At 33.7% G+C, this 27,409-nt stretch overlaps 1 protein-coding gene and 1 long non-coding RNA gene across 2 annotated transcripts in view; one reads left to right on the top strand and one right to left on the bottom strand.

The window, feature by feature from the left end:
• LOC111050257 (phosphatidylinositide phosphatase SAC2) overlaps positions 1-3,264 on the top strand; it is a gene marked incomplete at its 5' end in the record, with an annotated part of 54,679 nt that extends 51,415 nt beyond the window's left edge. Inside the window, 1 exon segment of the mRNA XM_039432986.1 lies at positions 152-3,264.
• Positions 3,265-12,539: 9,275 nt separating this feature from the next.
• LOC120351361 lies at positions 12,540-25,680 on the bottom strand. Its single transcript, XR_005571338.1, has 3 exons — positions 25,538-25,680; positions 20,408-20,518; positions 12,540-18,247 (listed from the first exon to the last, which is right to left on the bottom strand). It is a non-coding gene; the product is annotated as an uncharacterized LOC120351361 (long non-coding RNA).
• Between the last annotated feature and the right edge of the window lie 1,729 nt (positions 25,681-27,409).

The raw sequence follows: 27,409 nt of genomic DNA, 5'->3' as shown, positions 1-27,409 counted from the left end.
TCGACAAAGCCGGTGGTACTATCCATTTCCAGGTCCACAACGATGCCAATTATGTTTTTGACAGTGTAGAAATATGATTAATTAATTCAGAGAATCAGCATCGCTATTTTTCTATCTTTATCCACTGTCATTATAACGTGGACCTCACTATAGTAGGGCCCTAGCACATTGGTTGATTTAATTGCTGCAGAAAAGTTGATCATGAATGGAACGCAATGATTGTAGTCTAGTAGGACCCTAACACATTGGTTGATTTAGTTGCTGCAGAAAAGTTGCTGCAACAGATGTGGTAGAGAGCCAAGTGTAAGACACGTTTGATTGCCGTCTAGTAGGGCCCTAGCACATTAGGTGATTTAGTTGCTGCAAACTAAGACACGGCTTATTGCCGTCTAGTAGGGCCCTAGTACATTGGGTAATTTAGTTGGTGCAACAGATCTGGTAGAGAGCCAAGTGTAAGACACGGCTTATTGCCGTCTAGTAGGGCCCTAGCACATTGGATGATTTACTTGCGGCGGAAAATTTGGTGACTAATAGAACACAAGCGGGGTAAAAGAAAGGAGACGGGGCCGCGCTACCTGTGCACTGGGCTATTGTTCCAAAAAGGTGCATCCTCTAACTCTCGACTAGCATACTTTATTGTCCTCTGATTCCGCTTCATTACTCTCATTAGTGGCCCCGTGTGCTTTCTTGAAGGCAATTCTAGCTGGTAGCACCAACTTAACAATTACTTTGCATCTTACATCTGTTACTTGTATTTTATGCAATTATTGAATGTAAATCAGTGATCAAATACTTGTAATTATTGTATTATTCCCAATGGTTCATTTGATGAAACTCAACTTGCTCACAAACTGTATACAGACTAACTAACTTGAGTTACATACTATTCGATACTTATTGAACGTACGATTTATTGGCGTTCTTTCAAATTCTATTAGATTGAACACAACTTGTCAAACATATTATGTGTATCATGTGTTTGTCAAGTCCCATTCAATCTCGTAGAATTTATAAGTACAGCTAACAAATGTACGTCCAAAAATCGATGTGGGCTTTACTTACACACCACGTACGTTTGACTAAATTTGTACTTATCATTGATAGTTATGTGTGTGTTTATCCAATCACTGTATGCTACTACTGGTTTACAGCTGAAAGTGCCTTCAAGTAACCACACTGGTCCACCAATATATTGCTCGGAGTGGAAACCTTAACAATAGACCACGAAAATGTCGAAATTCAAAAACAATAGGTGACCACTGAAGGGTCTCTAGAACTTCTATCTGTCCATCCATTGTTTTCGGCGGCCCAGTCTCATTTCTTTAATCCCACAAGCGTTGCCTATCTACCTGACACACTTGGAACCGAGATTGTTCTATTTTAAGGTGAAAAAGAAACACAATATAAATTATCCCTTTATTCTATTACTACAAAACTAGTTTCATCTCTTCAAGAACCATTTCAAGTGTGAGAAAAGTTTAAACTAAGACTTCTTGAAAAGTTGAAACTAGTTGTGTTACAATAATATAAAGGGTACGTGATAATTTTCGTTGCGTTCCACTAATCAGTAGCCCTAAAAAAGTGAAAAACGAATTTGTCAGTTCCACATGTGATGTACTCGAGCCAAACTATTTTCAACGCACTCCGGGTATTTTCGGTGGTCTTTTGGATATAAGCTTGAGGAAAATGGAAGGAAGTTAGTCCTAAATCAGAGCTTAGATTTTGAGCTAAAACCATTTTGTCCAGTCCAACACAAAGGGCCATCGGAGATATCATTTCAATTTTTTTAAATTCAAATTCATTTATTGCCAAAAGGAAAACAAACCATTCACTCATACACATACATAAATGTGCAAAAATAGAAATAAAATGTACATAATACAATTACACATACATGCATATACACATGAGAGAAGAAAAACTGAACTGATTATAATATTTCTAGGCATCACCAACAAAAGGTAACTCTTTTCCCGCTGGTGAGAGTTGCTTAAAAAATCCTTAAAATAACTAAAAATTGAAACGAATAGGCTTTGTAACAAAAGTAGAGACACAAAATATACTGTAAAAATGAAATGTGGCATGTTATTTAAATGTGGTAATGATGAGTACTTTGTTTGAGTAAATAAATAACATTATGCCTTAGTGCAATGAAACTAATTTGGCTTGAATTTATTAGATGTGGGACTGATATCATCTTTTTTATTTCACCTTGATATGGAGAACAGAAATTCCATATCTGTGTCTACTGTAAATTGTTATTTTTAGTACGGTAGCTGTAGTGAAGTATGAATAACTCAATTACCCACAGATTTCTCCCCGTGTGGCCAGGGGCCTGTTTCATAAAAATTTAGAAGTCCTGTAATACAGGAACAGCTGATTTTATCGGCTATATTGAGCATGTAATTGGAGTGGTGATTCTCCTGTATTACAGGACTTGTAATTTTTATGAAACAGGCCCCTGGTCATTGAAATCCAGTGAGACAAAAAATAGAATGCCATATCATTCTGAAAAAATCAAATATCTTTGGTTTAATGTGCAAAAAATGTTGATTTTGCACTATTATTGTCGGAGTCTACTTGAAGCTGCATCGAGTAGCAGCTCGATTCTGGGCGATACCTCCGTAAACAAAGCCGTAGTGCATTCGTGTGACGTCAGCTCAGGTAGGGCTCGTACACAAATAAAAATTCGTTGATTTCAGCTGATCTATATCAACTAGTGTTTTTGTTGGTGTAGGAGCACTACCTGTGCTGATGTCACCAGAATGTACTATGGCTTTGTCTACGGAGGTAGTGAAACATTGAAACATTTAGGGCGGCACCTTATAATTTCTTTGGTAAACGATACTTTCCTTACCTATGGTAGTAGGTAGGGCAAGGAAAGTAAAAATCGCTTCATTGTAGCGCTAAGATAGGAACGCTTGTGTTGTATTCCTCACCAACTAAGATGTTCGCTGTAAAAGTTGCTAGTGTGCTAGACCTTTATTTTTCCTCCACTTGCTACCATTGGTTTTATATACAATATTTCTAGTTCTATCAATTGTATCAATATTTTTCCTCCACTGACAACCATAAAGAAAAATTTGGAAATTCTTTATTCTTGCTTCAAAGTTGGGATGTGGATAAGCCTAACAAGTGGAACAATACAATAATTATTCGACTGAGTCATTGTCAATATTGTAGAACCGTTCCATAATTGAATAAAAACACACATATGTTGTCAAATTCTACATAGTTTTATTCGGTACACGACCATGGTTTCTTGACCACACCAGTCACATTTTCAAGTTTACTGTCACAAAACGGTGTGGTCACGAAACCATGGTCGTGTACCGAATAAAACTGTGTAGAATTTGACAACATATTTGTGTTTTTATTCAATAATTGATAAGTTAAGTTTTGTTCGAATTACATCAAACCAAACAAGTTTGGTGTATTGTTGAAAACATCTTCAACCAGTTAGTGATTGTCTACAATAATAATTATTGAAGACAATCATTGTCCCTTGAATTATTAAAGGGACTATTATTACCTCTAAATCGTTAAAAGGGTCAATCATTATCCTGTATGCGGCATCGCCAACTGTATAAAATACTAGGCGACTCATCCATCCACGAATTGCCTTCATAATCAGTTATTTCTTTTCAATCTTCTTCTTCTTCTTCTTCTTTGTCTCTCCCCAGTATGCCTTTAGAGTTTTGGGGTAGCCTCAGTCCATTTCCTCCATGATTCAACGCCATTCTCTTCATCTCTGGAACAGTCTTCCCTCTTCTCCGTCCTATCTCCTCATTCCGATCCTCATATGAATACCTTGGACGTCCCACTGCTCTCCTTCCTTGCACTCTTTTTGTTTTGCAATCATCCCCCATTCGCTGTACATGTCCATACCAGCCCAACTGCCTCATTTCTATCCTTTCACTGACATCTCTCATGCCCACTTCTTCCCTTATTCTAGTATTCCTTACTCTATCCCTTCTTGTCTTTCCAACTGTTTATCTATGGTACTTCATTTCTTCTGTCCTTATCTTTTTTCTTGTTTCAATTTTATTACATTATATTGATATTTCTCCTCCACTGACTATCTGAAGTTGAATTTTACTCAAAATTCTGAAGAACTACTCTCTCTTTCAAGGGAGTAAAATAAATAAAGGGTGTAAGTGACTGCATATGGCTTTTAGGCAATTCCATTTAGATAAAATGGGAGGCATCTCTATGAGCGTATGTGTCCAAATGTCTGATAGGTAACAAGGTTAGGCCCCCAACTATACGGGTGCCTTAGACGCACTGAATTTATTTCGCGCGTCTTCTGAATGCATGGCCTCTTATGGAGAGCGCCTTATAGCTTACATCATAGGAGACAATACATCCGGTTAATGAGCGGAAAAAGAACGCATTAATGACGCTCGTATATTTGAGACCTTCTAGGTTGTATGTTTGAGATTGATTCTCAAAGCAAACGATTTTGATAAAGGTATAGTCAGATAAATATATTGTTATAATGTATTTAGAATAAAATCACTTCGCTTACATGGGATACTTGATTCAAATAAAAATAATATCAAAACTTTTAGTACCCATTTATTAAAAACTTTAAAATATTTTAACGACTCGTTTAAAATGTAGAAAAAAATTAACTTGAAAATGACCTATGGTCGAAACTATTCGTTAAAATATTTTAAAGTTTTTAATAAAAGGGCACTAGAAGTTTTTATTTGTATTTAGAATGTATTATTTGATTTATGGTACGTGGAGGAAAAATGTTGTATGCATCACACTACTTTTTTTCTTCAGATGCTTCTCCAAGTCACAAGCATAAATTAATATGATTGATAAAATCATACAATTACAAATAAACGATCATTCATTTTTTGAAAGTTTATACAAACTTGATGAAGAAATGCATTAGCCTACCTCTATTATAATAGTAATTATTGTTTCAGTATTATGTCAAGTCCTTTCTAGTCCTTTGAGATGACTTTAAGCAAATTTTGAGAAACTGTTATCGGCTTTCATTTCTTGTTTTTTCACAATCATATTAGAACTCATCATCCAGATACCATTTTTATTATTTGAATGTGCCACTATCAAATAAATAATTGACAATATTGTTTAAAAAATTACATTTTTCAACTAAGCTTTGTCTATTGTTACCAATGTTAAAACTAATGAAGGCTTCAACAACGAAACTAATCGAATTACAGTTATCATAATCTAATCAACTGAGAAGTTGATAAATATTTTTGAAAAAAAAATTAATCGCCAATATTGGTAGTAATCTAATCCAAAATGGAACTATTGCCGGAATAATTTTATTAGAGCCAAATTGTGAATTCAATTAAGAGTTTTTTGATGTGAAACATCCTGAAAAAATTAATTCCCATGTAAAACAGGTTGAAATTCAATTCAAACTGTCAAGTATTCATAAGGAATTCGGACGGTTTAGATTGAATCTCATTGTAGAAAATTAAATTTGTAAAATTAGCGACATATTTTGATCTTCTCTTAATACCTAATAAAATTACTTGTACTTAAGTCGAATCCTTCCATTTTCATTGTTCTTAGTCCTACTCCATAAAGTTATAACCAATTACTTTTCCCTATTGCATCTAATTTAAATTTGTAAGTACTCATATCACTGTACTCATATCTCATCATAGCTTACCATAAAAATAGGCTACAGAAACAATTAAAGAGTAGCCCTAGCAAAAAAAGATGAATAGGCTACATTATAAAGTGCTTTACGTAATATTAGGGAACGTTAACCATTTGTTAGGTATAGTATATTAAGTATAGGACGTCACCATTACAATTAATATAATGATTGGTAATGGTATAGTAGTTTTATAATACACCGTGATTCAAAAAGAATACCACAACTTTGAAAATTGATAACTGAGAGTAAAGCACTATCTGTCATCGTTTAGAGGAAGCTCTGAATTTTTTTTAGTTCCGTATTTAGTCCCATTGGCACTCATCTGTCCGTGCCTATTTGAATGAAAACTAACCGAGGCAATGGATCGGCTGCTAAGCAGCTCGAGACAGAGCACTTCATCACTGGCCTCCAAGAAGCCCTGACCTCACCCCTTCCGATTTTTTTTCTGTGGGGGTACGTTAAAGATAAGGTGTATCGACCTCCTCTACCAGCTAACATTGAGGAGCTCAAACAAGAAATAACAGCAGCTATACAAACTGTTACGTCCGATATGCTACTGAGGGTGTGGAACGAGTTCGAGTATCGTATCGATATCACTCGAGTGTCTGGAGGGGGTCACATTTGTGAACTTATTTTCTAGTAGGAAAAAACTTATTTTAATACTCTTCATTTTGATTTACAACCCAAGTTTCTATTATGTTTCCTTGATTAAATACAGATTTTCAAAGTTGTGGTATTATTTTTGAATCACGCTGTATAGTGTTATGTTATGCTCTATTGGGTATTATTATTCTCGTAATTCTAGTTTTTTATTTTACACGAATTGTCTTAATTGAGAGTGGTATTCTCTAATGTATTCGAAAATAAAAGTACAGTATTACTAGCTACGGTACTACTTGTAATGACTGTATTAATACCAGTAATAATAGTAGAGACTACTGTTAGGAAATAGTTTAGTATGCTATTTAAAAATATTTGGAAAATTTTATGCGGCATTCGGTCTATTTAAATGTTCTGAATTCAGTTTCCCGACGATTGTCTGTTTTTATCTACCAAATCGTATTTGTTCGCCTTATACAAAATAAATAGATGAACTAAATTATATTAAAAGTTCAACTCAAGCAGATTAATGTAGCATAATAGAGTAGCCCGGTTGCACAAGAGTATGTTAAATTTTAATCATGATTGAATTCCACGATAACCAATCGGAGGGTTTTTGAGAACAAGGATTCTCTGATTAGCTCTTGTGGAATTTAATCGGGATTAAAATTTAACAGACTTTTAGGCAACCAAATGTGTGGATTCTATTGGATTCGTTCAGTCTGTAAAAACTCTTTTAGGACTCTAAATAATCTAGAGGTTCAAGCATGCTCTATTGGTAAAATCTATCAAAAATTCATTCAATCATTATTTCTCATATCATTCAATACTATAATTATATTTATCTGATAAACATACCAGTATTATTGTGAGAATTATTCTTCAGGATTTCATTTAATTCCGATGAATCCTTGAGGATTTTTTTATTATCCTATTTTTAATGATTTCTTTCATCAAATAATGTCTTGATAAACGTTTGAATATTACTTATACATTATTATTATTATTCTATTAAGTTAAGATTTATGACATATTTTATCGACTCATTTAAAAATATAGAATATTTTATTTTTAGGTATCACACCAAGTAATTTATAAGTTTTTTCAACCACTATCGTATATATTTTCATAGTAACACTTACCAACTATCTATCTATTCTTAGCTTACCAATTTTAATATTTTTGGGCTTACACTTTCTACTTCTCGTAAAATATAAAAAAACTCGAGCTTTTTTTCAATAAATCAAGCTCATCCTTTCAATTGTTGAATATTGTCATCAAGTCCATAAAATTGTAACATTTTTTTATATCATTGTCTATGAAATAGCGTTGCCAAATACATGCATTTCAATTTTCAATAACTAGGGCATAAATTTGATAAAATACGAGTATTGTCCGGTATTATTAATGCAATGATTCAGTCAATTCAAGAACGGAACTGGACCAACATTTTTGAAGCTTTACATTTTCACTTGAAATACATTTTCGATATCCCATTGTCATATTCATCATAAATCATAACTTTTCAAGTTATATAAAATGTTAGTTCTGCAGTTTTGGCTGAGTAATTTCGTACCGAATTATAGATACGTAGATATACTCATATTTTGTTTCATCGATATATAAATAACCAATGATACAATTATCTTAAATTTTTGCAATAATAATTCTCTTTAAAACGTGATTGAAAGCTCTTCTCTTAAACATTGTGAGCACATCATAGTGATTCAAATTTATTCATAAGTCGAGGTGAAACTAATCTACAATTATTGATCTTATAGTCCTTCTTTTACTATGAAATTTCGTTCAAACTGTAAAAACCTCATTTCTTTTCTCTTCATTAATTTTTCTAGACATTTTATAATTTCTGATTTCTTTTAAATTGGAAAGTGAATGGATCTCAACTATGTGATCGTATTTAATAGAACACAAAGGAAAAGTTGTTGTCCGCAAATAAATGTGTATTAAATGAATATTATAGAGTATGAAAATGAAATGGAGTTTGGAACATTAAAAATACTTATATTCAAAGTAGCCTTAGTTGTATAGTTTTCAAGCTGTATTTGTCACCTTGTAAAACAAAGATTATCATAGATTAATTTATATGAATTAAGAGTAATTTACCTAATATAGTTGCAAGTCTGCATTTTAATTTCGATTTATTTTTCGTTATCAATTTCTGATACAAAAATAATTACATGTGAAACCATACCATTCCATAATGATCATAGTTCATATCATAGCTAAAGTGCGAGATAAATTACTTTTAACATGAAGAGGAGAAACCCATTTCTCCCTCCACAGTTTGTAGCGTAGACACAGATGGACATCCTGCGCACAATTGGATGCGCCATGTCATTTTGCTTCATGTTCTTGTGATGAAAACATCTCTAACATACACAAACCAATATACCTGCTGACCAGTACACTACTTGGAACATTGCTAGCAATAGATGGAGGGGAGTGTTGCCGCGTCGCGTTACAAAGCTCTCTCACTCAGACACAAAAGAAGGAGAATGCTGCTAGGTAGTGGGAGTGATTGATGGAGGATAGAGCATCGGACCTCTCCGTCTTCGAGAAAGAGCCGTGTTAAAGTAATTTATCTCGCACTTTAGTTATTTATTGGATTCTATTTTTTATTTTGATATTTCAACTTGTCATAATTATATAACAGTGTAATCGTCACGTAGACTACTACTTCAAACAGTAGTAAGAAAATTTTGTTTCATATAATATATGTGAACATATTAATATGTTCATATATTACATATTATTATGTGAATGTACCATGTATACAACGATAAAATAAATGTATAAATAGTAGAGGTAACAGACATAAGTTGAGTAAAGAATAACGAGCAAGGGCATTAAAGTTTCCTAGAATTATTCATTTATCTGCCGTATTTTTGCAATTATGTGTAGCTCAGATCCTAAAACAGTAGTGATTCCAATAACCTTCGTATGCTCTACTCCTTAACCAGTTATAATATTGATATTATTCTGATATTATATCATTTTTCTTTTTTTATCTATTCTCTACTATGTAACATACCCCAAAAACCTCATGAATTATTATTTTTTTTACAAATTACTTTTTATTTTAAATAAGATTTCAATGTGTGAAAACCTTCACCTTATCTGATATTTCATTTATTTATTTCAGTTTTTCTCTCTAAAATTTGGGTACAAATTTTATGTGATATTTGATTGTAAGATTGGACGTTTTGTTTGTTGGGCTTGTTATCAAATTGAGTGTAAGGCAGTTGGTGATAATATCACAATGAACTAGATGCTAGATCATTTTCGAGTGTATTCTACTGTAGCACTGTATCATCTGTCGATGAATTTGTAAATTAGATAATATATTGTACATTGACATAAGTTCCTCACCTTGAATGATTTTCTTGAAGAATTAGAAGAGTTTGTGATTGAATAAGACGTTCACGTCAGAATTTGAAGGTACGCCATTAAGGGGAGTAATGACCGTGAAGTAATTACTGTGGATAAATTTGAAGGTGATGGTTTGTCTAAAATCCAAAGATTTTGAAAGAATACTTCAATTACCTTTCAATGTTGACTCATTAAATTTGAAAGGTTAAGAAAATGTGTGTCTAACATTCTATTGCAAACTCTAAGCCACTCTTGTATCATGTGTAATATAGATAGAGGAGCGTTGTATTTTATTTTATAAATGCGGATTTTTGTAGCGATTTTGTAAGCTGACAAATTATCAATCAATCAACGCTAGCTGTGAAAAATGTCATTGTAAATTAGTGCAAATAAAACCTGGTTTAGTTAAGATTTGTTGAATTACTTCTGAACCTAGATTCTATCTTTATGATTTATAATGTATGGTTTTGTAAGTGAAACTTGGGTCATATCTAGTATCGTGCTTATTATTATTATGTTTGTTTCTGTCCATAATGTGATGGATGGTCACAGATAGAAAAGTAAGTCATTAAAAATGAAAGAAAGAGCATGCACTCAAGGCTAGAGCATGCATCAAGTAAGATACCGCTCCAAAGCAGCACTCCAAAATCATTCAATTCTTGAAAGTTCAATGATATGAAGAATCCTTGTGAATCCGAGGCCCACATAAGGCGTTTTTCTAACGAATCGGCAGGGCAGGAAGCTCTCTGATTGGCTGGTTCCCGTACGCCAATCCAATCAGGATGTCCTGACCCCTGATCCAAACAGGATCAAATCCTGATTGGATTGGCATACGAGAACCAGCCAATTGGAAAGCTTGCTGCCCTGCCGACATATATGAAAAACGCATCTTCTGGCTTCGCCCTAATTCAAATTCTGAATCTATAGATACGATTCAATGTAATATATTGTCGGTCCCGGCTGAAGTATGACAGTCGTAAGGCCCATTGACGGCTTAAATTATATATTCAGGCTGTGGGACCTTCCCGCAAGGAACTCCCCACCAACAAAAGCCATACGAATTTACTTTTTTTTAATGTAGTACATCTCGGATTTTTTCATTGATCGTTCAAAAATGATTAAGCCAAAAAGGGTCAACATTTAAAGGCGAAAGTGCGTTTTTCAAGAATGTCACACTTTCACGAGCGGGTATCTCGAAAACTGTGGAAAATATAAAAAAGTCAGATGAAACTTGTAGAAAATTTTGTGAATTAAAAATTATCATGAATCTCACCCTGTATTGTAGCGAAACGTCTCATATTATGGCACCACACTTGTTAGGTCAACCTCTAACCAAAGCCCGAATATCAACCAAATCTGGGAATTTGCATTTTTCGTAAAATTCATGAATGAGACATAATGAATTTTTGCAAAAATGTTCAAAAATTGAAATCGCTCAAACTCTCAGGAATGAGTTTTTGACGAGTGGAACAATAATAATATGTCATCACATTGGTGAAATTCATTCCTATTCTTGAGTTATAAGCATTTGAAGATGAGTGATTTCCCTGATCTGAGAGTAAAGATTTTATGTTTCAGTGAATAACTCACCCTGTATTGTGTATGGGGAAACTCAAAAATTGGTACCTTTGAACTTAAGCACCTCTACTTAGCACAGTGAGTAGGGATGGAGACTTATCTAGAGATGGTTATGTTCTACTTTACAGGAAATATAGCATAAGAAGATATCCCATGGAATAGGTAGTTCAAGTTCCAAATTTGAAGCTGATCTTTTGTTAACTCACGCTGATTACTGAGTTGCAATTATGGACTGCGGTTGCAATGTCATAGAGCGTGTGGAACAATACAAATATTTAGGTGTAATAATTGATCATAAATTATCCTGGGTTCCACACATTCACGGAGTTAAAAACAGGCTTAGAAAACTCATTTACGCCTTTTCGCAGCTTGGAGGGGTGCTGACTGTGTGTAGGACGGTTTACTTTGCCTACGTGCAGTCGTTGCTCCAGTATGGTGTCCTGGCGTGGGGGGGGGGAGTCTCGGCCGCCGCGCTGCATCCACTAGCTGTCACACAGAGATCACTCATCAAAATAATTCTAAATAAAAATATCCGATTTCCTACTGAACAACTCTTCACCGAATTTCCTGTTCTTGACATAAGACAAATCTACATTAAAACTCTTCTTATTTTTATCAAATCGTACAGAACAGAAATTTTTACACAGCTAAACCATAACTACCCCACTAGACATATGCTGAATTTTGGGTTTAATACACCTAGAGCTACCTTTACATCGGTCGATAACAACCCATTTCGTATTGCTCACCTACTTCATCGCAATCTTCCAATCACAATAAAAGAGGCTGAGGGATGCAGTGTTGTTAACTACAAAAAGAAGATAGTCACATGGTTGCTTGGTATTGGTCGGGAGGCATCAGAAGCCGTCATAAACTCGCCCTATATGTAGATTCTGATTCAAACTCTGTTAACTCTGGTACTGTGATGCAGCACTCTGAACATTATAATAAGTAATTTAAGAACTTTAGGAGATAGGTACTCCAACATAATACTAAGTCTTTAATAAAAGAAACCCACGACATCATGCTCTGTTTATTAAAAAAAAAATTATTAATAATTTATATTTATTTTTCTTTATATAACATATTTCCAATATTGTAATAGTTAAGTGAGAATAATATTAAGGTAGAATTCTGCAGAATTTTTTATTTTACAGTTATTATAGATAGGAATTCTTCCCCCACACGCGGACCAATAGTCTATGTGGGGGAATATTTATTTCCTGAAAATATTTGTTATTGAATTGAGATGTAAATGTTTTGTTGATGTATTTTTTTTATGGAAATAAATTGAATTGAATTGAAACTGTTTTGGCCGGGTTAGATTGTAAGAACGTCACAGTATGAAAGACTACCAGCGTCACATAGCTTCAAGAAAAATTCCTATTAGGACTATCGGCTTCAACAATGAAATTTGGAACAGAAACGCCCTATACCAAGGAACATCGTCGTTTCTCTATGGAGCTACTGACAATATGTTATAGTTATCTACTGGGGATATTCCCACCTCCTAACTATTCTAAAAGCAGCGGGGTAAAATTTTTTTACAAATATTTCCTGCATAACCTTTTGTTGACTGGACTATAAGGTTAAAATTCAATTGAATATAAAACCAATAATTAGAAAAAAGCATAGCTTGTATTCAATACTATTAAAACAAAAATACAGTTTCAACTGTCAATTGCAATGTTTAAAATTGTGTCAAAAACATGAATAATAACATACTATAGTAAATCGTAAATCAATGAATAACTACAATAATAATAACAATAATTCTAAAAATACTATATAATATATACAGTAATATATAATGACAACAATACAGCTTTACAATCAATACATGAAAGTATTCAGTCATAACATTGGATTAAATCTATAAAAAATAATCATTATTATTATTATTCTTATCCTAGATTTTTCAAGGAATCAACATGTTTGTCATAATTTCATATAAATAGATAATAACGGTACCAATATACAGCTCATCATTAATACATTAAAAAATATTATTTATAATATCAATAAAACTTGCGATATTAAAAAATAACATTGCATGTGAAGATCTTTAGAGTGTAAATAAAATTCTTTTTAAATCTGTAGGAATATATTTAATACAAAAAAGTTGCCTATTAAAATACTACAATTTTAGAATACTCAGTGCCGGTTGCACAAAAGCCGGTTAAATTTTAATCGTGATTAATTCCACGAGAATCAATCAGGAAAGCCGTCTTATCAAAAATAACAACTGAAAGTTATTATCGAATTAGAAACTATCTTCCCAAAAATTTAAACTTTAGGCGCTCTATCTAAAAAAGTATTACTCGGAAAAAATGTCTCCTAAGAAACTTCCGTTCAATCAGAAAAGCCGTCTTTTCAAAAAGGCCTTCTCTGATTGGATCTCGTGAAATTAGTCACGGTTAAAATTTAACCGACTTTTGAGCAACCAGGCCTAACAGTCAAAATCAACCTAATCTATAAATCGTCATCTAATCTAATTACAGTGCTCTGCTTAATCTTAAGAATTATCATTATGTTTACATAATAGAATCTCAAGTCTTAATTTTTTCCCCATAAGGCACTTACATTAAACAGTTGTAGGAAGTAGATTAGCTCTAAACTAAATGGTATGCTAAAATATAGATTAATATCAACAAAATACTGTAAAGTGAGGTTAAAAAATTATTACGAATTAAAATTAACTACCAAATATTGTGTTATTATTTCACTGATAACTTGAGAATGAAGTTTTACGAAAAATTGAAACCTAAACTCTATAAAACAATACTGATTCTGCTTCAGTGACACCTCATTCACAGTTTACAATCACTATAGTGAGGTCCACTATATAAAGGACAACAGCGTTGCCAATTCTCTAAGTTACAACTGCCTCCTATAGTAAATAAATAGCTGATTGCAGTTTATCTGATGTGATATTAATTGTTCATTGTCAATAATAATCAAGTATATTTTATTCTTCAAGAAAGTATAATTTAAAATATTATACAGGGACCGGCATATTAATCTGACGATTTTGTAGTAATTGTTATGTTTGAACCACTATCATTGAAAAGGCGGGAATGTTGTACATCGACAGGTCTATTCTTGCCATTTCAGTAGCCAGTATGTCGTGGTCAAGTGAACATCAAGCGATTGTGATTGAAGCTTATTTTAAAAATAATGACTCAGTTATTTTAAAAAAGCGTTTATGTCACAGACATTTCAATAATTTAAATCGACACGCGCCTGTTCCCAGTAGGAATACGATCCTATTGTGGGTGAAGAATTCCAGGAACACGTTGTCCGCTTTAAAAACGAAACCTACAGGACGAAAACGAACCGTGAGAACGCCTCAAAAACGCCTGAGTAGCTGTTACACGGTCTCCACGACGTTCAGCAGCGAAACATGCGGTTGCTCTACCCATTTCTGATCGAAGTGAACGACGAATTCTTCATTCCGACCCAAAATTTCATCTGTATAAGATAATGTTAGTTTAACAACTTAATGCAAATTATTCGGCACATTGCAAAGCCGCTTGCGAGATCATTCTCACAAAAAAATCCACCAGGATACCGTTATTCTTTCAAGTGACGAGGAACATTTTTATTACTTTCCTTGCCCTATTACCATAGGTAAGGAAAGTATTGCTTTCCGAAAAAATTAAGGTACCCCAGTTTTTAAATTTCTATTCGTTTCAAGGTCCCCTGAGTCCGAAAAAGTGGTTTTTGAGTATAGGTCTGTATGTGTGTGTGTGTGTGTGTGTGTGTGTGTGTGTGTATGAGTGTATGTACGTCTGTGTACACGATACCAATCTCCCAGTTAACGGAATGACTTGAAATTTGGAACGTAAGGTCCTTACACTATAAGGATCCGACACGAACAATTTCGATTGAATGCAGTCCAAGATGGCGGCTAAAATGGCGAAAATGTTGTCAAAAACAGGGATTTTTGCGATTTTTTCAAAAACGGCTCCAACGATTTCGATCGTTGAAATAGTCATCGATAAGCTCTATCAACTGCAACAAGTCCTATATCTGTAAAACTTTTAGGAGCTCTGCCCCATCTATGCAAAGTTTTATTTTAGATTATCAATTATCAGCCTTCATATACAATTTAAACAACAAATTTTAAGTGGAAAAGATAGACCATGAAAATCTCTGCAATTAATGTCCAGTAACATTTTCACCTTAAATTGAAAATAAGCTTGAAACTCGAGAAAATGTGATTATTAAATTGCAAACTGTTGACAAGTGTTGGTTCTGTTAAATCATTCACTACGAAGAGATAGCAGACCTCGTGTGTCTCCAGCGTTATTGTCCTATCACCAGCTGTCTCATATAGTAGACTTGAGATGCGCGAGAACACTAGCGTCAGGTGATCAATTTTCATAACGGCAAAGAAAGTTGTGTGAGTGCACACCAGATTTTTTTTCGGAATTTGTGAATAAACAAAATTACCGTTATTGACCAGCCAGTAATCCACATAACTAAAGGAAGTCATTCAACGAGAAATTGAAGCAATTCCACAAGTGATGATTGAGCGAACAATGGCAAATTTTAGAATTAGGTTAAGTGAGTGTGTGAAAAGTAACGGAAATCATTTGGATGATATAATCTACAAATAAAAAACTGTGTGAGTAATCTATGTAATTCACTATAAATTGCAAAACTTGATCTTTAATTTGATATATTATATGATTTAATTGTACGAAAGACACTTTAGTTATGATCCCTCAAAAATCGTCAGGTTTTTATGCCGGGCCCTGTATAATAATAAATTGTCATAATGTATTGAGATGAAATATTTTAGTAATTAATCATATTTCTACTCTGTTTAAAAACAATCTGGCAAATTTGCGGATCTAGAAAAGGTTAGAGCTATCTGCTTCGTGTAATGACAGACAAGGATAGCAGCACCAACGTTAATCAGGTGCTGACTTCATAACGTGGACCTCAATATAGTATATTTTATATTTGAAGACATGATCGGTTTCAGCCAACAATGTTAATATCAAGTGTCAAAAAATAATATCTAAAACTGTCAAGCAGCCCTCAAATTGATAGATAATCTATAAAGGAAAGAATCGTCTTACACATGTATGTGATAGGAATACACGAATGACGGACGCATCATCACGTCTGAGCTACTGAACTGATTAACTTGAAATTTTGCATAAAGATTCTGAATTTACCAAGGATGTACATGGGCTTATTCTTATTTCTTTCAATCAATTAATTCTAATTTGATAATTCAATCTTTTTCTTATTATTTAGAATAATGATTATTTGGTTTTCAGCCATTTTCTGAAATTTAAACCGTACATTGAAAGTAACATTGCTGTCATTTAGATACAACTATCTTAGATCAACTTTGATGTAACTATAAAACTTTCAAACTAAAAAAAAGTTAAAACGTAAAAAAGCAATAACAGATAAGATCGACACCAATTTAAGCATTTTCTGAGTTTATGCCCGCATAAACTAGTGAACCGGGATGAGTCGGAGATGTTACATTTACCATGATTATTATTTTATATTATTTGCGATTTGATACAAATATAAAACATTGATTCTTAGCTTTTTGTTTAGTTTTATAAAAAAAACTTTTTCCTCCACCTCCTGTCTAAAGTGCTTACTTTACTCCCTGGAACATAATACTAAAGTGTCACTTTTTCGCTCTCGGGAGGAAAAAACAGGAAAACTCCCTAGAGCGTAAAAGTGACTCCATTTAAATAACATGGGAAGCATCTCTATTTCAAAAACGTACATTTGAAATAGGTTAGAAGGTCTAAGCTCAGATGAGGAAGCATAAATAGAGTAGTCATTAAATCAACTAAATTCAATACCTCAACCAGACATTTGATCAATATTTATTATTATTCATTTTCATGAAATATATGAAATTTATGTTTGTATGCTAAAATTATTACAAACTTCATATCACTATACTAAAAAATGTATATATTTTTTATATTCCAAGTTATTCAAAATACCAGCCAACAAATATTCCTCATTAACTAATCAAATTTGAAACGGGAACATCATCATAGTTGTCGTGGCGGCCATTGCTGTTACAACTTTTGCCGACAGGTATCGCATAGCGCTGTCGGCGGAGAACTGTGATTACAAGCCAGCCCAGCTGTTTACTTTTTAGATAATTTGTAACACATTGTTTGGTCACGTACGTTTTTAAAAATTAGTTTATTTGCAGTTTTATAAAAATGTAGGTGGAGGAAAAATGTTGTGTATATCACGAGTGAGAAAAGTTTTTCCTCCCTCAGGAAAATTGTTGCTTCAAACTTTTCCCTCAGGGGGAAAAAACAGTACTTTTCACTCTAGATATACAAATAACTATTATTTTCATAATCACTAAACAATTGGAAGCACAAAAAACTGGATACTTGATCCCTTCACAACATATGTTACTACAAATGAACTAAACATGAATACTAACAACACAGTAATGAACGTTACAACATAAATATTACTAAATAAATCAACAGTGCTATCACATTTGGTACAAGTTTATGCTATTAGTAATACTCTAATATCATCACATTTTCCCTATATTTTTTCTTAAAAACACAATATCAGTACCTCTTATACAGGTATATAGGAGGTCCTGATAAGATATAACATTATAAGGCAGCAAAGCATTTGCTATATTTCTGGTTTAATCTTGATTTCACTGAAATCAATTAATTTTAACAAAGTTACAAAATTATTAATTTAACTTCACTAACAGTTCAACAATAATAATTCAGTGAGCAATTGTATAATATTGCCGTTTCTAAAATGAATCGTAATGACCTAAATATCATTGTAATCTAAAAAATAATAATGATTTCAAATTAAACATTTGATTCAAAATGAATAAAATAGAATTCATAATTACTTTTTCCATCTTTTGCACTTTTTCTTGACATTATTTCTTCAAAAAATAGGCCACAAGTAATTGAATATTGTAGACGGTGATAAGGTGAATGACACTTTTTCAATCAAATTTCGAATTTCCTCTTTGAAGAATTCCTGCAAACAGAACATGCATTGATTGGTTATTTTATTAGATAATGATTGCAAGAATTGAGTGAAAAATTGATTACTTGAGAAAGTTGCATAGTTTAAAAAGTTGAGCACATTTTCTCGTTTTTTCGATTGCAATTGAATCTACAATGGTCCCGTTGTAAAGTAAAGTTCAGACCAAAATCTGCAGCTCTGCAGTCTGTGGATGGATGGATTTGAAAAGATCTGTCGCCGGCTTAATCAATGCGGGGGTTCACACCGACATCTGCGTACCTGCCAGCCGACGTTCCAAGAAAAATCTGCTCGCATGCAATGTTTAAGGTATGTTCAGACCAAACTATTTTACTCTGCAGAGCAAAAGAGCAATATCTGAACGTCCACAGAGTTTATGTTCACACCAAAAACATCTGTGTAATCACTTGTCAGCTGATTTATGATGAATAATAATTCTATAGTCTGATTTTTACTTTCCTTGCCGTATTACCATAGGTAAGGAAAGTATTGCTTTCCGAAAAAAATTAAGGTACCCCAATTTCTAAATTTCCATACGTTTCAAGGTCCCCTGAGTCAAAAAAAGTGGTTTTTGCGTATTGGTCCGTATGTGTGTGTGTGTGTGTGTGTGTGTGTGTGTGTGTGTGTGTGTGTGTGTGTGGTGTGTGTGTGTGTGTGTGTGTGTGTGTGTGTGTGTGTGTGTGTGTGTGTGTGTGTGTGTGTGTGTGTCTGTGTGTGTGTGTGCGTCTGTGTACACGGTATCTCATCTCCCAATTAACGGAATGACTTGAAATTTGGAACTTAAGGTCCTTTCACTATAAGGATCCGACACGAACAATTTCGATCAAATGCAATTCAAGATGGCGGCTAAAATGGCGAAAATGTTGTCAAAAACAGGGTTTTTCGTGATTTTCTCGGAAACGGCTCCAACGATTTTGATCATATTCATACCTAAAATAATCATCGATAAGCTCTATCAACTGCCACAAGTCCCATATCTGTAAAACTTTCAGGAGCTCCGCCCCATCAATGCAGATAGATTCCCAATTATCAGGCTTCAGATACAATTGAAACAAAAAAAATCAAGTGGAGTAGATTGAGCATGAAAATCTCTACAATTAATGTTCAGTAACATTTTCACCTAAAATTGAAAATAAGCTTTAAATTCGAGAAAATGTGATTATTCAATTGCAAATTATTGTTGATTCTATTAAATCATTCACTATGAAGAGATAGCAGACCTCATGTGTGTCTCCAGCGTTATTACTCTGTCACCAGCTGGCTCAAATCTTTGAATAGTAGACTTGAGATGCGCGGGAACACTAGCGTCAGGTGATCAATTTTCATAACGGCAAGGAAAGTTGTGTGAGTGCGCCACACCAGATTTTTACTCTAATATTGGCGTATGAAGGAGGCTCCTTTTTCCTTTTATATTCTTATTTTATTTTATTTAGTTATTATTTATTTACCAATTCACTAGAAATTTACAAAATAACACTTATCAACTAATATACATTGGTGTGGCTGGAAAAAGAAGCCTTGAGCTCCAGCCACGAGTTCGAATATATTATCCTTGAAATGCAAAATTCCCAAAAACCTGGTATATACGTCGACGCGCAATTGAAAAAGGAATATACCTGTCAAATTTCATGAAAATCTATTACCGTGTTTCGCCGTAAATGCGCAAAATATAAACATTTAAACATTAAGAGAAATGCCAAACCGTCGACTTGAATCTTAGACCTCACTTCGCTCGGTCAATAATTTAAGGCGCTGAATCCGAATTTGAAATTAGAGTTCTTCTATCTCCATTTTTACTTGATTTAGGTTTTTGATGAGAGATCTTTATCGAAAACATCCGCTCGGATGCCTGGAGAAAATCGCTGGAGAAAGTCGCCGGCGACAGATCTTTTTAAATCTATCCATCCACAGACTCTGCAGAGCTACAGATTTTGGTCTGAACATACCTTAAGAGTGACTACTTCAAGATCCGAGCTCCTTTAAATACCACTTATGAGTTTAAAAAATTGCTTCCCCCTTCCCAACATCGTTCGAAACCCACCTAAAGGCCCACTCATATCTCATGTGTATCCGCTCCATTACCCACGCACAACCCTGGAGCTCATGTGTGTATCATGCTCAGAAAGAATGAAAAAAACATGTCAGGAAACACACCTGTAAGTTGCGGAGTCCTGTAATGTGGAGGCAGTGGTTCTCAATAGTGCTGTACTCTGGTATCGTTTCACAGAACTAGAACGTCCCAGCTACCTCTGCCTAAACAGAGACCTGAAATAGTTGTCATAACCAATAAATTACTGCATTATTTAGTTTCATTAAACTTTTCAATGCATGAATGAACGGCAGTAACAAATTTTACAAAATAAGATCTACGAAAGTAAGAGACTATAATTTTAAAAACACAGAAACTTTCACGTACTTGGGAGTGACACTCACGCACAACAACTCAGAAGAATTGGAAGTGACCAACAGAATAAGATCGGCAAATGAAAGCTTTTATGCATGCAATAAACTGCTTAGCTCAAGACTCCTCTCACATGCATCAAAACTAAGACTATACAAAACCATCATTAGACCAGTACTACTATATGCTTCAGAAACATGGATACTGAATAAAAAAGAAGAAAAAAGACCATTGTTTTTAAAAACAAGATTCTTCGAAAAATTTTTGGCCCAACACTAGAGAACGGAGATTGGAGAATCAAGCACAACTATTAAATACGCCAATTATTCAATGAACCAGACATAGTGGGTGAGATTAAAAGCAGAGGGTTACGGTGGACGGGACACATTCTGAGGAAAGAGGAAAGCGCTCTGACAAGCAGTGAAATAATCCTAGAAAATCCTAAAAAATAATCCTAGAAATAATCCTAAAAAAATAATCCTTGAAAACAAGAGGAATAATCCTATAGGAAGGAGACCAGCTGGAAGGCCAAAAACTAGATGGTGGGACCAGGTCCGGAAAGATAGCGAGGAGGATGGGCCTAAAAGAGGAGGACGCGGGTGACCGAAACTTCTGGAGAGGCTTAGTTGAGGAGGCTAAGTACCGACTGGGGTACGAATGGCCACCGCAGTAAGTAAGTAAGTAGTAAGATCTACGAAAGATAGTTAACATAGATGTCATAAATATGTATTTTAGAATTTAGATATAGGTCCTTTTTAATTAATAAATAATACGTAATAATGTGAATAATAATTTGTACATAATAATAACAAATTACCTATCAAATGAAAGTATTCTCAGTTATTGATGTTACATATGTTTTTAATGTTACATATTAAATAAATGTCAGAGTTGACAATAAAGGACATATATTATATACCGGTGTTTCAAAAAGAATGACCCAATTTCAAACTGTTATATTTATTTTCAAAAATGGTACACACAAACCAATCTTAAATCAAATTACTCACAGGAGTATCAAGTATCAAGTTTATGATGATGTATTATAAGTGTTCTATGTGCCCTCCTTTTGAGTACTAGATTTAGTAGAGTGGGATAGCACTGTGCGATAGTACTCTACCACTTGCCTTCCCCACCAACGCTTCTCACTCTACTCTACCACTACTATGCTAATGAAAACAGTCTCGAGCTAGTAGAGTAGAGTCGGGCCGTAGGATATCAAGTTTAAGAACATATCAATATGTTTAAAACATATTAAACCATCAGTTTAAGCATAATATCAATGGTTTTTGTAAAACTTTTGTGGCTGAACGGCGATAATGAATGTTCCGTATTGACATTCTAAAGTTAGTTCTGTTTACTACACTTTTTCCAACAGTATTTGAGAAAGTATCAATTGTAATTGAGAATAGTCATTTGTATTTGAGAAATCATCACTTGTAATTGAGGATAGTGAATTTTATTTTAGAAAGTATCATTTCAATTTGAGAACATAGGATTTGAAATTGAGAAGTTGTCAGTTGTAATTGAGAAATGATTTTAAAAAACCAGTACTTCCAGTACTTATATTTTTCATAACAGTACTCATATAAAATAATATGATATTTAATATTCCAATAAAACGTTTAGTTTTTGGATAAAAAATTATTTTCAAGCCCCAAAATCCATTAAAGAAATGCCGAATTGTTTGATCAAGAAATTCAATTGATTGATGATAAAGTTTAATTACGCCGTAAACATAGAGAATTTGATCTTCATCAAGTGCAATATTTCACAAAATGTTCGGAGACAAAAGTCGTTCTGCCAATACAGACATAGAAATTATACTCATTAACCATTCGTAAACATTACAGGAGAAATAATTTCACCATTGAAAATATTAATTTGCCCCCATCAAAGCCTATGGTAGTAATTGGAATACTGTGTACGTAGTACAGTATCCTTTCCTGCTCAAATCAAACCTGTACTGTAGGCTACAGAAGAGTCACGACATGTCAATTGGGAAATTTTCTGATTTTCAATTGATATCTTCTCATTTACATTTGACGTTTTCTCAAATACAATTCACCATTCTCAATTACATGTGATGACTTCCCAAATACAATAGACTATTCTCATCTACATCAGACATTCTCTCAATTACAAGTGACTATTCTCAAATACAAATGATACTTTCTCAAATTAACTTCATACTTTCTCAAAGTATTGAGTAAGAGCTCAGGAATTGACATAATTACAGCCAGAATACTAAAAGATAATCTCCCATATTTCTCTAAAATATTACTTCATCTGTTCAACTTATCTATAGCTTCAGGTCAATTTCCAGACATCTTAAAGATTGCTACTGTCATACCAATTTTCAAAAAGGGAGATCGGTTCTCAAAAAGTAACTATCGCCCAATCTCTCTCTTACCTACTCTATCAAAAGTTTTTGAAAAGCTGATTAAAAAAAGATTATTGCATTTTTTGGACTCTCACAATTTCTTCTCAAAACAACAATTTGGTTTTAGACAGAACCTCAATACAGAGTATGCATTGCAAAATTTTTTAAAAACTATTTATATCTTGGTCTGAATAGGGGATGTGGGGGCAGGGCTGCGGGCCTTTTTATTGATATCAGTAAGGCATTTGACACAGTTAACCACAGATTACTGCTTCATAAGTTGTGGAGGGCGGGCATTAGGGGGGTGGCGTTGGAGTGGCTGAGATCATTTTTGCAGGGTAGAAAGCAAGCTGTTAGAAGAATTGAAAAGGTAACTAGTAATCTGATGGAAATCCACTATGGAGTGCCACAAGGCTCTGTCCTTGGACCCATCTTATTCTTGGTTTACATCAATGACTTGTTCAGGGGTAAATTCAAAGGTCAGATAACAGCTTTTGCTGATGACACTGCCCTGGCATATTCAAACACATTAGATCATCTTCGGTTGGATATACAACATGATCTCAATAAATTGACATTATGGTTCACCTGCATAAGCTCTCAATGAATGTTCAGAAAACCAATTACATTTTGTTCAGTCTTATGGGCAGTCTAAGTTTTGCGGAGCCCATTCAACTGCATACGTGCATTTGTAATTCTGATCATTGTAATTGCCCAATTGTTAAAGGTGAGAATACAGTCAAATATTTGGGTGTTTTCCTTGACCAAAATGTGTCATGGAAAGCCCACATCTCATACTTGAAAAAGTCATTGCATTTCTACCTGAGAACTATGTACTAATTAAAGGGTCTTTGTAATCTTAAAGCTTTAAACGATGTCTACCATTCATTTGCTCACTCTAGAATTAATTATGGTTTGAGCTGTTGGGGTGGCACTTACTATTCAATTATGAGTCCTATAATCAAACTCCAAAAATCACTCATAAGGATTGTAGCAGGAGTGGGTCGCCACGATCATACATTCCCCCTTTTCTGTAGACTTGGTATCCTCCCCATAAGACATTTGTATGTGCATAAAGTCTTGTCAATTTTCTATTTAGTGAGCGGTAATGATGGCGTAACTATTGAGTATTGTGATTCAGTTACTGGCCCTTATCGTACGAGGCAGGCTGATGGGTTGTTTGTCCGGGGTGTCAGGCCAAACAGCACTTTATTTAAAAAAACCTTTCTTTTTCTAGCACCAAAATTTTTCAATCAGTTACCTTCCTCAATGAAAACCCTTTTCAACTGCCACAATAAAATAATAAAAATGAAATTGCATCTGAAAAAATGGCTTCTTTCAATTAGCACAGACGGATTGGAAGCCATGTACTCTGTCACTGCCTAATGTATCTAACTTTCGTGCACATTGTATGTACAGAACACTGTCCTCTTGCAAAACAACATTATATAATATACACATGGACTATTACAAAAATGATGTACATAATATCACGCTCATACGATAATTATATCTAATGATTTCCATATAAATCTATCTAAACTATTACTATGGAGACATATGTAAGTGTAGGTATATATGTATATATATATATATATAATATATATATATATATATATATATATATATATATATATATATATATATATATATATATATATGTATTTGGTTTCTATTTTTCATAGAACTAACAGTTTAATTCAACGCTTGTTTTGTCCGGTGCTCCTGTATGCGGACGTGACCTTTCTCTTAAGGTCATTTGCATACAGTAATGACTTATTTCTGCATGTTGTATATGTATTATAATCTTTGTAACTTGTGAATCTCTATCTTGAATTGCTGTCCACTGTTATTTTATTGTATCTCTAGTAGAGTAGTCTTTTTGATGTATTTTTCGTTCGCAGTGTAGCTCTAGTAGAGTAAGCAATTAACTGTATTGTTTTTTGTTTTTGTTTTTTTTGCTTCTTTGTTTTGTTTTTTTTTTCTCATTGTATTTCTATAGTGGAGCAGAATGATAATACTGCATACTTAGTTTTCTATTACTTTTAATTTTCACATGTTCTGTATTTTTTTTTTAACGCAGAAATAAAGTCAAAATTTATTATTATTATTAAATAAAATTGGAAAATGTGTAGACAACACACTTTAGTTACCTACTATACTCAAATTGTAGTGAAAACAGTTACTCGACCAAGTAAGTAGAGTAGAGTTAGCTCGGTAGAGTTAGTATGTCAATTACTCGACCACTAACTCTACTAGTGAAAGCCAAGTTTTAAATCTGAAATACTGGGATAACTTGAATCACAACTACTATGCACTGCAGAAGGCGGTGTGTACGGGAAAAGTGGCAACATTGCGTTCCTATCATTTTCATTGACTTTACCGCGCGATTCTCACAATACGTCCGTAATCGGATCGAAACGCTGCATGACAGGTGTGACCCAGGCTTCAAAATTAAATTTGCAGGATGAAAAATGATTAATTAATTAATAATCATTACCTGTTGGAAATGTGGATGAGAGACTTGATTTTCACCAACAAGTTCTCTACTGTGCTGTCTGATGTGAATTACAATGAATGTCAATAGATTTTTTTCTTTAAATGTCATCCTTAATGTTCACCTGTACAAAAATAAATTAAACATTAATCAAGTAATATAATATTCAGATATGCATGAGTGGAAACACTCCAACAAATACAAAATAATGCGATAAGAATATGAAACCAGATATTTTCTACTAAAATTCTACTAACACTCCTGTAGAGGTTGTGAAAAGTTGTTCATACTCATCTGAAGCATTGCACGTGGTACCGCTCGAATTTATTGAAGAACTCACATACACTGAATCGAGCATGGCGTGGAACGGTGTGAAAAGGCAATCTCCATAAGATCAACACTTTGTATTACCAAGCCGCGCCTCCTCAGGTGCGCTTAGACTTAGCCTTATCTGATGCACTATATTATTTTTATGAAAATTATCGAAAAATCAGTATTTACTTAATATGGACTTCCTGTGTGCTTAGTAAGTTGTGCAGCAGTTTGTATTCTAAGATATTATAGTTGAATGCAGCTTGCTGGGAAATTGAAAGGTATATCTCCTTGCTGCTGATTTTCCCGAGCATATTCTAAATTTACAGCATTTCGAGTTCTACGACCCACGTTTGGACGTCGTTCGCGTACCGCGGCATTATTATTAGAATTAAACATTTTGTGAAACAGTAGAAAGAAAATAGAAAAGCAGATCTACCAACGGCTGTACATAATATCACGCTCATACGATAATTATATCTAATGATTTCCATATAAATCTATCTAAACTATTACTATGGAGACATATGTAAGTGTAGGTATATATGTATATATATATATATATAATATATATATATATATATATATATATATATATATATATATATATATATATGTATATGTATATGTATTTGGTTTCTGTTTTTCATAGAACTAACAGTTTAATTCAACGCTTGTTTTGTCCGGTGCTCCTGTATGCGGACGTGACCTTTCTCTTAAGGTCATTTGCATACAGTAATGACTTATTTCTGCATGTTGTATATGTATTATAATCTTTGTAACTTGTGAATCTCTATCTTGAATTGCTGTCCACTGTTATTTTATTGTATCTCTAGTAGAGTAGTCTTTTTGATGTATTTTTCGTTCGCAGTGTAGCTCTAGTAGAGTAAGCAATTAACTGTATTGTTTTTTGTTTTTGTTTTTTTTGCTTCTTTGTTTTGTTTTTTTTTTCTCATTGTATTTCTATAGTGGAGCAGAATGATAATACTGCATACTTAGTTTTCTATTACTTTTAATTTTCACATGTTCTGTATTTTTTTTTTAACGCAGAAATAAAGTCAAAATTTATTATTATTATTAAATAAAATTGGAAAATGTGTAGACAACACACTTTAGTTACCTACTATACTCAAATTGTAGTGAAAACAGTTACTCGACCAAGTAAGTAGAGTAGAGTTAGCTCGGTAGAGTTAGTATGTCAATTACTCGACCACTAACTCTACTAGTGAAAGCCAAGTTTTAAATCTGAAATACTGGGATAACTTGAATCACAACTACTATGCACTGCAGAAGGCGGTGTGTACGGGAAAAGTGGCAACATTGCGTTCCTATCATTTTCATTGACTTTACCGCGCGATTCTCACAATACGTCCGTAATCGGATCGAAACGCTGCATGACAGGTGTGACCCAGGCTTCAAAATTAAATTTGCAGGATGAAAAATGATTAATTAATTAATAATCATTACCTGTTGGAAATGTGGATGAGAGACTTGATTTTCACCAACAAGTTCTCTACTGTGCTGTCTGATGTGAATTACAATGAATGTCAATAGATTTTTTTC

This window comes from Nilaparvata lugens, chromosome 1 (assembly GCF_014356525.2).
Source record: "Nilaparvata lugens isolate BPH chromosome 1, ASM1435652v1, whole genome shotgun sequence".
Taxonomy (NCBI): Eukaryota; Metazoa; Arthropoda; class Insecta; order Hemiptera; family Delphacidae; genus Nilaparvata; species Nilaparvata lugens.
This window is presented reverse-complemented; position numbering and strand designations above follow the sequence as displayed.